General features: G+C 35.4%; 1 long non-coding RNA gene across 2 annotated transcripts in view; it reads right to left on the bottom strand.

Annotated features, from left to right (window-relative positions):
* Positions 1 to 15,165, bottom strand: part of LOC123615885 (uncharacterized) — a 102,362-nt gene that overhangs the window by 22,593 nt on the left and 64,604 nt on the right. For both annotated transcript variants that reach the window (XR_012503147.1, XR_012503146.1), the window contains exons 2-4: positions 10,505 to 10,565; positions 4,603 to 4,770; positions 2,069 to 2,216 (exon numbers count right to left, since the gene is read on the bottom strand). This is a non-coding gene — a long non-coding RNA (uncharacterized LOC123615885). The remainder of the gene's footprint in view (positions 1 to 2,068; positions 2,217 to 4,602; positions 4,771 to 10,504; positions 10,566 to 15,165) is intronic.

Genomic DNA, 15,165 nt, shown 5'->3' on the forward strand with positions numbered 1-15,165 from the left:
AATAAAAATATATATATATATATATTTACCCATAATTAATGAGGTAAAAAATGGATTATCAACTAAAGCCTGACATATACAAACATAATTAGAGTAATAGGGAAAGAGTTAAGAAAGGCATCATTCCTTTTCAAGCTGTAATTGAATCAAACACGCTTGATGATAACACAATTATACAGGATGCTACATTTACAAACTCTTAGCCTCTTGTATTGCCAAGGAATGCTCAAAGGAAGAGAAGAGGCAGAAGGACGCTGAACTAATTAGAGGACATGCTAATCACTAGGTTGACGTCCAGCACAACCAGCTCACTAATCAATGGCAGAGTCCAGGTGGAAGCCTACCATTGTATGTTGTCTGAAAAACCTCGATGAATTTTCAAAGACACATTTAGCACCCTTGTAGATTGCCTATGACCTTGTTAACTTGTAACAAAGCATCCCTAATACACTTATTGAAAAGTTTCCACCATTAAAAAGTGGACATCTAAAACTAAAATAAAAATAAGAATCATTAAATTAAAACAAAAAAAGAAGAAGTGGGCATCTAAAGACCTGGGACTTGGTAGCACACAGTTTTTTTACCTGCTGGCCTTGGTGTTTTATGTGGCCTAGATGACTCTCTGCATTGACACAATAAACATTTGGTTTTGTGTTTGCTTTTCTAGGAGAGCATCTGGTATTGACCCCAATCTCTTGTTTTTATTGTCCAGTAATTGGTATATACCCATATTTCTCTTTAGATAGGCATAACCTAATTAACTTCAAGTGTTCTGATGTAAAACTTTTATTTTTCTTAGGCTGGCAACTCTGAGTACTTTGATTTGACCTGACATCTCATCTCACACCAGAATTTCTACAGATCAATGTGTGTCTTCCCCAGCTTTGAGTTATAGCTCAGTGTTCTGGAAGAAACTTGGTCAAATTCCCCTGTGCGGGACTGAAAAAAGATAGGACATGCCCTCTCCCTCAACTCTCACCATGCAATTAATTTTCCCTCCACCTTCAGAAAAAGAGTAAATTAAAAATTTGAACCTGCAGAGTAGAGTGGGGAAAAAAAGACTCTGAAGCCAGGCAGCTTCAGTCAGAATGCTAGCTCTGCTATTTATTAGAGCAATGATATTGTACAGGATATTTAAAGCTGGAGCAAAGGAGAAAAGACTTGACAGGTTAGCTCTGAGGATGATATGACTTTAATCAGAACAACTGAACTTGCAAAAATTTTTGTGAGGAATTGCTTTTTATAAAAACTCTGCCTCCTCAATGTTTTCATGTAAATAATATGGAATGGAGAAGGAAATGCTGACTAGACTATCTCAAAGTCAGGTCTTCCTGTAAATTATCTGTACTCATAATTTTTGTAAATTAAGGTCAGTAAAAGGAGTTAGACTGTTTACCCCATTAGAAGCAGTTGCCCAATGGTAAGCAGAAACCAATCAATTTATTTGCTTTTTCCATTAAAACCAAAACCAAAAAAAAAAAAAATCCACAGTTATGGCCTTTTAAAAAATAATCTTTCAAGCAGACAGCTGAAATTTGAGTGGACCGTGATGAGTGCCCATTGGCTTATTCATTCAAACATACTCAGATAAAACCCAAGTGAGAGAAATTATATCTAGAACTCTCTGATGTTCAAACTACTCCTCTGGGGTCGTACAGTCTCAGTTGTAAGAACATCTCCCTTAGCAGGTTATAGATGTCCTGGGCAGCCCTGGTATTCATTCTGTAACCATTCCCAAGAGATAAAGGCACTGGATAACCCTAGTCAAAATGACTACACAGAACTAAACCAAAAAAATGTCATTTCAAGCTTCGTAGTGAACTGAAAGGAAAGCATTTCAGTACAATAGGAAATTCTTCCCAGACTCAAAGATTCAACCTGCCGCCACTGTCTTAAAGAAGGAAATGTTTTAGATCACCAGACTGACCCCAAGGATATGAATAATTATGACATGGAGAATAATTAGGAGCTGCTTTTCACTTCAACAAAAAGCAGAACAAGAGGAAATAGGTCCAGTTTATGAGAAATAGCATCGCACACATCTTTAAGAGGCTGTCTGCCTCATTACCTGTGGTAGTTTAGGCAAAGCCATGCTGCGGATGAGAGAAAGGATAGCATGATTACATCTCTCCATTTCTCGCTCTGTGCTTCCCTGATGCCACAAGTGCACTTTGAGAGTCACCATTCTGGAGCAGCATAGGACAATAACGTTTCTCCTGGAAAGAGATGATTTTCAGTCTCTACAACCATAAAATTACATCCAAGAGGCAGCTGAAGATTTTTAGGAAAAAAAAATGTACAATTTACATTTTCATTTTCTGAAATTAAAAGTTTACAATACTAGCTACTAGCAAATAAAAATTCTCTAAAAGTAAATTTGCTGTCCTCACTTTTCTTTGGGATAAATCCATTTTTCCAGGTGTTCACACATTACAACACTTACAATACAGTGCAGTATTCTACAGTTTGACTTATAACGAGCAATGGACTTCTTTTTTTATTTTGAAAGTATGACTAGCTTCTCTTTTCTAAGAAAATACCCCTTATGAGTGTTAATGAACCACAGCTGCCTCTATGTTATTAAGTGCAATTGTCTGCTCAGTGGAGCATTTGACCCGTTGTTTCTTCTCATTTCTTAGCATATCTTCCGTTTTGGCAATTTTACTGCTCATCCAAAACTACCCCAATGGGTGCACAGGGAAATAAAAAAGAGATAAAATATCCATCAGTTAATTGACTCCTGCCTAACAGCATAGGGACAGTTTGATGGAGCTTAAACATCGTTGTTAAAATGAGGGGTTTGAAAATCATCTATGGTCGATGTGGCACTTTCTATATTCAAATACATTACAACACACGATCAAGGTTTGATGGTACTAACTGTACTTAGACTTCTGCTTTATATGAGGACTTTGCTTATCTCAGATCATTCTTGTAGTGAATTTTTTAAAACCCTGGTAGTCTCCAAATATTTACATATTATCTTTATCTTTTAGGCACTAAAACACTGTCCCCGAATGACTCACTTGAATTTACTGATAATCAAAGTGAAGAAGATATAAGTTCTCGTAGGACTGATAAAAGTCTTCTGCCTTTATAGGAAACAGCCAGCAGCACATTCTGTTTTGTTCCTCCTTCTTTTGTAATAACTTAAGACTTTCCCCCAAGGAATATTTTTCTTTTCCTCAAACTAATACACCTCATGTGGGAAAAAAAAAAAAGCTAACACTGAACTTAATTTTGTTTTCTTGTAAGTCCACTCCTACCCCACGTCATAATGCCTGCAGACTGGCCCTAAAAATCATCCTCTAAGGACACACGTGTTTGTAGTCGGCTGCTGTAGCCTCCTGAGTGGCTTCAACAAACCATACATATTCAGTTATTTCCATTTTTCTCCTTAAGTCAATCCCTTCAGCTACTTCTCTTGTATTCCTCTTTTCTGATTTCTGTCCTAGTTTTTATTCAACTTTCTTTCAGGCATAAGAAGTCAATGAACTATTTTAATCATCTCCCTGGAGCTGTGCAAAAAGATTCAGAGACCTTCCAGTTCCTCCCTGAGGTGATAGCTCTCCACCATTTCCTGTCCGGATCTTTGATCGTGTGTCAAGAATTCAATAGAAACTCATTCTCCATCAGAAAACAAAGAATGAGTGGGACAAAAGGCAGTTCATTTCACAACAGTCGTTGAGAACCTATTTTTCCCCTCAAAGGATTGCAAATATGAAGAATGATCTGGGAAATGTCACTGAAAGAAAAGTATTAAGGAACATTTCCAAGCCTTTTTTCTAAAATTGCTAAAAATCACTGAATTTGTTCTTGGAATGAAAAAAGGTCTTTACTCGTTTGTTCATCTCTACCTAAAAGGTAAGTATGTACTAAATTATAATGGTTTAGATAATGTCAGACATAATTTATGTAACATAATCATGGCTGGAGTAAGCTAGTTCATTTTAAATGTCTCCTTTTACTGAAGTCAGTGATACAGGAAAAATGGGATGTGAGAGGACTGCCGTGTCCCAGGTCTCTGTCAAGTTCCTGGGATGTGCTCCACCAAGTGAGGGTACTTGGCTTTGTGCAGGAAAGAATTCAAGAGTGAGCCACAGTTAAGTAAAGGCAGATTTATTCAGAGAGATACTCACTCCATAGACAGAGTGTGGGCCATCTCAGAAGGCAAGAGAAAGTGACCATGAGGTGCAGGGCTGCTAGGTTTTATGGGCTCAGTAACTTCATATGCTGACAGTGGGAAGATTATTCCAACCACTTTGGGGCAGGGGTGGGGATTCTCAGGAACTGGGCCCACTTTTTGACCTTTTATGGTGACCCTCAGAACTGTCATGGCGCCCGTGGGAGTCCCATTTACCATGCTAATATGTTACAATGAGCATATAATGAAGCTCCTGGTCTACTAGAAGCCAAATCTCCTGCCATCTTGGACCTCAAGGTCTACTGGGAGTTGAATCTTCCACAAACTTGGTGCTAATTGCTGTGTCATTCCTTTGATGGCTGTGCCCTGACCCCTTCCCTTCTGTCTCAAGAGTCATAGTGCAATACATTTTTCCCCATTCCCTACCTCCCATACCAACACACCCCTTTGATACCTACCTCTAATGCAAACTATCCTGAGTAAACTCCTTGATGATAGAGATTTTTTTATTCATAGCTGTATCCATTAAGCCCAAATAGATGGGTAAATACATATTTGTTGAATCAATGAATTAATTGCTGAGTGTTAATGAGACACATCAGATGAGACAATGTGGATGACCAAGGCTAAAACCAATAGTAGGAAAGGAAGAAAATCTTAGAATATTTTTTAAAAAGTCAGCACACATGTTCAAAGCCTGAGTCTAGAAATAACATTCTCATTTTTTTCTTTTATTCTAGAAAATATTAATCCTAAAGTATTACAAATAATTATAGTCTCCTGTTGTTAAAGTTACCCCACTTCCCTTAACCTCTGAAACATAGACATCTTATTTAAAACAACACAAAAGTAAGTTAATCACTGAAAGTTTATTCTAGAATGTGGCATCATTCTTCTCACTACATAGCACGTGGGCCTTGTCATTTATTGTAAAGAGTCTAATAAGTTTTACTAATTGTGGGGGAAAACTGGCAACCCAGAATAAAATAACACACATATACTATCAAAATTTGCTAGAGGGTTATTTTTTTTTTAATTATTAAATATCTGCCACATTGGGGTTAAATTGAATAATCCATTTGAATAATGGTATCTATGAAACAAAATATAATGGAATTTTCAGAATAATATGAATTTCTCCTGCAAGCCTCTCAGAAATTTGCAACCTCTCAGTGTTTTAATAAAAGAGACAACTCTTTCTTTTGACCACCTTGTCATTATTCTCCCTTACAAAACATAAAGAATACTAAAATGAACCATGTTAGATCAAACCATGTTAGGTCAAAGTTCACATATATCTTGAACTCATTTAAGGATATATCTCTTTTTGAAATTTTGGACACTGATTTCCAAACTACGCCAGATGATGAGTTTTTTTTTATATTATTTTCTAATGATTCCCCATGAATCCTAAATATGTTTTCTTGCAATTAAATAGATAACATCCTAGTCTTGAACTTGAATGCCTTCCCATAGTACACTTCTATCTCTCACCTGCCATCCTTTGGCATTGTTTTGTCCTTTCGGATACTTAAATTATACCTCTTTGTTTTGGGTATAATTTGCAGCATTCATTTCACACTTACTAGAATTCTCTATCTTTTAAATGTTCAAACAATATTGTTTTCACTGTATTCCTAAGTTTTTGTCCCCAGAAAAGCCCTTCTGATTACAGTAAAGAGTGGTTAGTAGTTCCCCTTCAAATTCTAGACTCTTCAGGTGATGAATCAAAATTGAAGCAGCAGCAGTAACCGACTGGCTTCTGTTACTCTTGATTTCAGAGCTAACAGGGGTTGGCCCCAAGTTAAAACAGGCTTGATGTGGCCATACCAGTCAGAGATGAGACAGGAAACTGCACCTGGAGTAGACTCTTTCGATGATCTGTATATGAATTTCATTATAAAATACAAGATAAAGTTGGCTAATAAAACTAATGATATTAGAAAATGTGTGGATTAATATTTTAATGTGTGTTTTGTTTCCACATGATAACAAGTATTAAATGAGAACCTTGTAAGAAGTAGAAACTTACAATCATAGGTTTGTTTGTCCTACTTTGAGCAAGTAGCGTTTTTGTTTAAACAATATTGCCTCAAGGCCAAAGATTCCCTTTCATCCTTCTGCATCTACACTATGCATCATTAATTTATTTTTTCTTACATTTTTAAAAGCAAAAAGCTAATTGACATGACGATTTCCCTTGATAATATTTCTTTTCCCATTTCTTGAGATTGTGGTGTTAATAAAAGCTGCGATATTTATTAAAATTTTATTAATTTGATGCTTAAATATATTACAGTGAATTATAACGTACATGTATAATTCACCTTTTCCATTATTCAAAATGAAAAATAAACTTAAATCACATATGTCTATATGTTTATATCATGGCTACTTGGCATGAGAAATGAATTGAGCAAAATATTTTAAAATAATGTCCTATTTACCTTTGTTGGGAGGGTAAAATTTAAATTGTTTTATAGATAATACAATCAGATTATACTGTAGAGAAATGAGCCATCTAATAACTCACAATAGGAACTGGTAAGTATAAAGGGCATTCTAGGGGCTACATTAACAAGCTGGAAATAAAATTGGAATCTAGGATTTTAAGCAGAAAAAAAGGTATAACACATCACTGGTGAAATAAGCAAGGTCACATTAAAATGAAGAGAGGATCCAGGGTCCATCTGAAATGAAGTTTTTCTTTCAGAGGGATGAGTTAGCAGTGGGTGTACATACAAAACAAGCATTGGAGATTCATGTTTGGCAGGGACCACTGCAGCCCTGTCCAAAGGAGATGGCTCTCCTGCCAGTGACTCAATCACACCAGGTCCTCTGGCAAATCTAGTCCTCTCACATTCAGATGCCAGTAAATATCTGGATCATAAGACTTTTCTGTCCTGCTTCAGCAAACTTCTACATATAATTTGGTTTCCAATGTAGACCTGCTTAAAGGATTATTGTGCTGGCCATGTTTCTGTAAATATGCATGTCCACACGATAGCTCTATTTCCTTTTGGAAATTAGCAACTGGCAGTCTGGTTTTACATATCCTTTTTTTGTGATGTGTAATTCGAGTTCATGCTCTGATACATGGGGAGGGCTAAAAGCTATTCATTGCATTAAATGAATAAATAAGAGACAGATCCACATGCATGGTGATCATAAGATAAATACTGTGAATCTGAGACGTGAGGGCCAAGTGAATTCTTCACGGTATAAGATGACAGGTAAGAGTTCTCGGCAATCTGACCAGCTTCTTTTCCAGGGGGTACATTTTCTCATGCAGTGTTTTTCCTTTACATTTTAACAGATTGGATCACTGTTTCTAGAGCAACAAAAATATTTTTGTACTATCCCATGTGTAAAGAGAGAACAATACCCACTCTAAAAACAGCTAAATATCATGGATCAAAAATACACATTTATGGATGTTCTTTTCCAAAACTCAGCTTAAAAGGTATTCTTTTAAGGACGTAAACCCACCAGGTCAAATGTAACAGTAAAAGAGACAGCAGAACAAAAGTTTAGAATCTGAAGGCAGAAAAATAGGTGGGAAATAATTTAGCAAAAACAAAACAAACAAACAAACAGACAAGACCCTGTATTTAGAGTTAGTGATAAAGGGGAAGTGGAGGATAAATTTATTCTGCAGAACTTCTAATAAGCCCAGAAATAGGTGGCTCCTAGAGGCAGGAATGAAAGCTACAATGACACAGGGGGGCTGGCCAAAGTTCTATGGAGAAGGGTTAGATCACTCTGTACATCCCCACACCAACATCACTCAGGCGGGTGATGGACCTATCCACCCTGGCAGAAGATTGAAGTTCAGTTCTCTGCAAGAGAGCAAATCAGTCTTAAAAAGCCAACTTCAGTCCCCAAACCTCTGTGTGTCGCTCTATTTTTGGAGCTACCAGCCATGATAAAGGAACAAGATAATGACAATTCTGGGAACCATCAGACCCCATAGGTAGAATATTCCACAGTCTAAGTAAACTGGCTTCTTCTGCAAAAGCTCAATGGGCCAAAAAAAAGTTTTAATGATAAATAGTGAAACATTTTTTTAGAATGAAAAGGAATTATACACATATGCACATAAAAAATTAAATGAGACAGGCAGATTTTGGATCTTGATTCAAACAAACCAACTATTGAAAGAAATCTTCAAGGCAATGAGGAAAATATGAATTATGGTCTAGGAAGAGAATTCTGAGGCTATGTTTGCCTAATATGTAGATTATCCAAAGTGGAAGAAAATAAATATATTTAACAGCGTATTAATAATTGTAAACATGTTTACCACAGTTTGATAATGGTCTCAAACCAAGAAGATGTGAATAAAAATAAATATCGACATACACAATTAAGTTCTTAAAACCAGCTAAATCATATTCAAAAGCAAGTAATATAATTGTGTTTGAGCTATTAGAAGAGCAATATCAGCAGACATATTTGGGTTGGTTGCCCAGAAAGCTAGTGCAATATTGTCCTTCATCAAAAGCATATCTTCCCCGAATGTAACACTGAATATGTGTTGCATTATACTCCGGTCAGACCACATCAGAAATGCCACCCTGAATATAAAGACTTGGTTCTTACCAGACTGATTTTCTCACTATCTGTTAAAAATATATTATTACTTTAAAGTTAGGCTAATTAGAATAGAATTTACTACAATAAAATATATTCTTTTTTAATGTAAAGTTCTATGACTTTTTATAAGTACACCTAATTATGGAGTCACCACTACAATCATTATATGGAATTGTGTTATTACTGCAAAAATTTCTCTCAAAATCCTTTTAGCCATATCCTTCCCCTATCCTCTGCCCCTGGACACCAACAATCAGTTTTCTGTCCCAGTAGTTTGTATTTCCAAGAATAGTAAATAAATACTAAATAAAAGTATGTCGTCTGTTGAGTTTGGCTTCTTTCACTTACTACGATTCATTCTCATTGAATCTTTTGTATTTTCACCTGTATCAGTAGTTAATTCCTTTTTATTGTGGAGCAATATTCCATTGTGCAGATGTACCACAGGTTTTGTTTTGTTTTCTTGATTTTTTAATCCATTCACAACTGAAGAGGATGTTTGAGTGGTTTTCAGTTTGGGGCTCTTATGAGCGAAGTCACCATAAATATTCATGTACGGGTTTTTGTGTGAACAAAAATCTTTATTTTTCTAAAATAAATACTCAAAAGTAGGATTACTGAGTCACATGGTGTGTGTATATATTTAACGTTACAGGAAATTGGCAGACTGTTACGCAAAGAAGATGTAACATTTTGGATTCTCACTAGCATTGTACAAATGCTTTTCCACATCCTAGTCAGCATTTGTTATTGGCAGTTTCTGTGATTTTAGCCATTATTGTAGAGGTATAGTGCATCTGATTGTGATTAATTTGCATTTCCATGATGACAAATGATGCTGAGTTGCTTATTTGCCATCTGTACATTTTCTTTTCTGAAGTGTCTGCTCAAATCTTTTGCCCAATTGTTAAATTGGTTTGGCTTATTATTTGCTTTTGAGAGCTCTTTATATACTCTGGATACAACTTCCTTATCAGATTTGTCTTGCAAACACGATTTTCCAGTCTGATGGCTTTGTCTTTTCATTTTCTTAACAGAGTCTTTTGCAGAACAAAAGTTATTCATTTTTATGAATCTTAACCTTTTCCTTTTTTAAAAAAACAAATTGTGCTTTTGGTATTGTATCTAAGTCATCCTTCCGTAACTCAAGATTATAAATTTATTTCTTTTCTAGAAGTTTTACAGTTTTAGAATTTGTATTTAGGTCTATAAATAATTTTTTGTTAGTTATTTTATATGGTACAGGGCATGGGTTGAGGTTTATTACTTTACGTATGGATGTCTGGTTAGTCTAACACCACTTGTTGAAAACACTATTCTTTCTTCATTGAATTGCCTTTGGAGTTTTGTAGAAATTCAGTTGACTATATATGGGTCTATTTCCAGATTCTCTTCCTGTTTCATTGATCAATGTGTCAATCCTTTCACCAATACCAGTCTTGATTACTCTAACTTGGTAACAATTCTCAAAATTGAACAGTTATGAGTCATCCAACTTTATTCTTCTTACTTAAAATTATTTGGCCATTCTAGTTTTTCTAGCCTCCCCTATCTTTTTGTATTCTTTTCTCTTTTTTTCTATATTTTTGTTGTTGATTACTTTGGAACAAATTTTCTATCTTAAATAGTAAACCTTAAAAATATAGTAATATAAGTATAACTCCACATCGTTCATAAGGACTTTGTCCTTGGCTTTGTTGCTGTAATAGTTTGTAATTTTTTCCTTGAAACATTCCTATCAAACATTCCAAACAATGTCCTCACCTGTGTCAGTCATGATTCCAGAGGAAAACAGAAGGCACGTTGGGTTGGAATTCCAAAGAGACTAAAGAGATGAAAACACAAAGAATTCAGCATACTTTTTCTTGGATATGCCTCTTATTACCTGAAACTTGCTACAAAACATGGGAGAAGATATTCAGATATTATAACCCAAAGAGATAATCAGGGCACAGCTCACCGTAGAACAGGGCAGACAGTGGACCTAGGGAGCAAATGGAGAAGAGCTGCCCAGAAACCTGTTCCATCCAGAATTCTGACTGCAGCTCAAGTGTATCTCCACAGCTCACAAATTTTAACCTCAAAACTATAAAACACTGTAATTATACATCATTTTAGAGACTGCAGAGAAAACCAATGATCCAGTTTAATAGAGACCATTTTGCTTTTTCTCAGCAGAAAGGCTGCTTTTAAACATATGAGTATTTAAAATATAATCCATAGAAATGATATGATAAATGTGATGATAATTAAAAATGTAAGTAGAAAGTTTTGAGATTGTTTTTCTATTCATTCTACTTTACTTTTTTTTTTTTTTTTTTTTTTTTTTTTTTTACAATGAGTTGCTCTTTGCATTATTTTGAATTTTCAAGGCTGGCTTTGGTCTCTGAATCATCCCAGAGTGGTTGTTGCTCAATTGGAGTCTAATGACTTCCATCCCTAAATGCTGACATCTGTTTCTGGGCCAGTTAATTTCTTCATGGATTCAGCATCCCTCATCACATGAACACTTCTACCTCTCCCTACTTTGTACCTCAGAATATCCAGAAAAGAAATAGTAAGTGAAGTCATTTGGCTTCTAATTTGATGTTAAAAGGGCCTTTACTAATCAGGGCTCTATTTTTACCAAATTTATAGGACAGTGTAAATATCCATGATCTATAACCCATTGTATACAAGCAAGTTGAAGAGCTTCAACATATGTTGCACCCTCTCTGTGTCTCATTGTCCACCAAATCCCATCAAATTATAGCCTTGATTCTCCTCATAATGGGGCCTAGGGGGAGAAGATGCTGGTAGGAAGCACTGCTTACACTTAAAGTTGAGACCTGGCTATAAACCAATGCATTTTCAAAGTCCCCTGGTGGAGGGCAGCACATATAGGTATGGGGGGATTTTAGGTTCATAAAAAAAGATAGTAATGGGGACAGACAGAAGGAGAACAGATATAGTTATAAATGATACATTTTATTAAAAAAGAAAATAAGGGCTAGTTTAAGGGAGCAATCACAATAACTGGAAAAACTTAAATATGAACTAACAAAATAACATTATAATAACATGTCTCTTTGCAAATGTCTTATTTAAATTTTACCAAATGAGTTCTGGTACTTATGACAACCAAACCATATTAAGTAAATGTGTATCAGTATAGGCTCTTTTGAGAAAATATCTGAATATTAATGATATAAATCCTTCTGTGATTACTGCAAAGTATGTAAGTAACTATCAATCCTCGTATCTAGAGGACTGAGTTTGCAATCTTCAAATTATTCTTGGCAAAAAATTGTGTAAAAATTATGTCCAAATTATATATTTTATCTAAGTTAATATTAAATTATCAGCTTTGAGCTGAATTTTATAGCTATGATGTAAGCAAAATAATTTGACTTATTGTGTTAATTATACAATTGTGTTTCATATTTAAGAGATGTCATGTTTATAAAGGTTTTATCTATCAGTCCATTCACTACAGAAATACTGATGATAAAACCTACAGGCAACAATTTTGAAAATGTAAGAACAAAATTAAGATGTACTACAACTGTCATACGATCTGAATTGTATTCAGCATCAATGCTTTGTTTTATTGTCTAATATATCCTATTTGTATCAGCAGCAAAAATTTTATAGTAAGTATACATAAAAGAGCTTATGAAAAAAATAAACTAAAAAGCTAAGAAAGAAGAAGCAAAAAAGGTTCTTAATTTTCAATGTATGAATTAGTTGATACTATGAATGTGACAATACAGAACATAAAATTAGAGAAATGCTTGATTTAGAACAGATTGAACTTTTAGCATATGTGTTTCATGGAAATTTTGCTAAAAGCTCATTTTTTATTATTTTAATTAGAAACTTGTTTATTAGAAATATGTATAATTCAGGATTATTTAGCCTAAATGCATAAAAATGTCTGATTGATAATATTAATCTGCTGTCTTATTAAGTCTTCTAATACTTGAAATTATTTCTTACATTGACAGATAAAAATTATATTGCTATTGATATTTGGTAAGCCACCCTAATAAATTTTTATTGCTTCCTCTGTCCCTTCACGCATGACATCGCTTTATCCATTACTCAGGTGATTCTCTGTTGAGACTCTTCCTTGGTCTTACCCAATAATTCATTAAAAATTTCCCTAGCACACATGTATATAAATGTGCTTAAAGCCCAGCCAGAAGGAAATACTCACTCTTATTTCAGTGTGACTGAAGCTCTAATTATTTTTCACCAGTAACTCTTGGGCAATTTTATTAAATCTTACATCCTAGTCCTGTGTCATTGTCATGCAATTTTATGAGCCTGAAATACTCAATACATATCTACTTAAAGACTGCAGAATACTGCCCTGTGATAACTGCAGAGTTTTACATGCTTGTAAATGGCAAGAAACTTTTTTACTGTCTTTAGAAAATGCTAATAGCAAAAGCATTATACAAAATAATAAATGAAGTAAAAAGAAAGAGCAAAAAAAGAAAGATAAGTACAAAGAAAAATTCAGATCTGAAAAAATATCAGATAACCTGAAAAATGAATTTAAAAATCAAATAAATGAATGAAAAGGCAAAATAGAGTTTAATTTTAAATGAATATTTAATTGAATGGATTTGAAACTGGGATGAATTATATCTGCCATTTATAATAAATCCTAGGTATCTAAAACCTAAATAAGTTTGAGAAGCACCACATATTCTTTGTCTTGGATGTTCACCTTCATACTTCATTTCCAAATTAAAAACAGGAAGTTAAGTGATTAAGTACTTCAACTTTGCTTAATCCAGTGTTTTACCTCAAAGAATTAGTTTTCTATAAAACACCGCACAGCAGACAGTAGTTTATCTTTCTGCTACATTTGCTTTGTCTCAAATCTCCTCTACCTACTTGGGACCTCTAACAGTTTTCCATTGCTGCCTGTAAAATATGACCACAAATTTAGTGTCCACAAACAGCACGACATTCATTTATTATCGCCTAGAGGCATAGTTCAGAGTCCTGGAATAACGTGGCTCAGCCAGTTCTCTGCTCTGCTTATACGAGGCCACATTTAAGGTGTGGGAAGGTCTGCATTCCTTTCTGGAGGCTCTGGAGATGGATCCTTCCCTAAACTCATTCAGGTTACTGGCAGAATTCAGGCCCCTGTTTCTCTGCTGACTGTCAGCTGGAGGGTCCCTTTTAGTTTAGGGAGGCCACCTGCACTTCTCGGCTCATACCTTCTCCATCCTCAAAGCAAGTGATGGCGGGCTGAGTCTTTCTCACACTTCAAATCTCTGACCCCTATTCTGCCTCACCTCTCCTCTCTTCCAGCAGGAGAAATTTCTCTGATTTCAAGGGCTCATGTGATTAGATTGAACCTACTCAGATGATCCAGGATAAATCCCCAACTTCAGCGTTTCTCACCTTAATCACATCTGTAGAGCCCCTTTTGCCGAGGAGGTAACATATTCATAGGTTGCAGTGATCATTGTGTAGACATATTAAAGGGAGGGAAGGCATGAGTCTCTATCATATTACCTACCTTTCCTCCAGCCTTCTTTATCTCTAATCCTCTCAAAAATCTGGCCACTACAACACATTCCTCAAAAAAAAAGACCAAGAATGACGAGCTCACTTCCACCTTTGTTTTTGTTCATCCCTTCACCTGGGCTTGAAATACCTTTCTTACTATAACCTGGTTGTCCTGCCCTCCCTTCTCTTTGTGGCTCAACTCAAATTCTACCCACTCATGAGATCTTTACTCTTTTTTAGGTCTGAAAATTCTATACCTAAAATAATTTATAGAACTCAATCAGCTTTGGGGTCTTTTCTTAGAATATGCAATCTTCTAGAGAACCACCATTATTCAAGCCCTGAAGTCAAATTGCCTGTATTCAAATCCTGTTTCTGTCACTACCTTAGAGTATACATTCTACTTTCTCTGCTCATAAAATGTGGCTAACAACAATCACACCCATCTCTTAGCTTTTGTGCATTGGTGGGAGGATTACTGAGGTAACATACTTAAAAAATGTGGAACAGCCTGGCAAATGGAAAGCCCTCAATGACAGTTATTACGACAATTTTATCATTTTATGTGAATCTCTAACACATTCCCAAGGGCTACTCAAGTACCTGGGGCATCTGTAAAGTTGTGTTTCAGCTGCAGAATAACTGAAACGCCCCACTCAGACTGGCTTAATTAATACGAAAATGTATTTTGTACATTGTAGGAAATCCAGAAACAGGGAGTGGTCTACAGGTCATTTGATACAGTGAGAACCCCAGTTTGTTTCAATTCCTCTGCTCCATCATTCACCACAGAGCTTCATTCTCACAACTACAGCAAAAAGTTCTCTACTATTGCCAGGGTCACATTCACACTTCATAACTCAGCCAAACCCAAAAGAAGAAGAGACACCATTGTTCTGCCTTCCTTTCTAGAG

Source organism: Camelus bactrianus, chromosome 29 (genome assembly GCF_048773025.1).
Source record: "Camelus bactrianus isolate YW-2024 breed Bactrian camel chromosome 29, ASM4877302v1, whole genome shotgun sequence".
Classification (NCBI taxonomy): Eukaryota; Metazoa; Chordata; class Mammalia; order Artiodactyla; family Camelidae; genus Camelus; species Camelus bactrianus.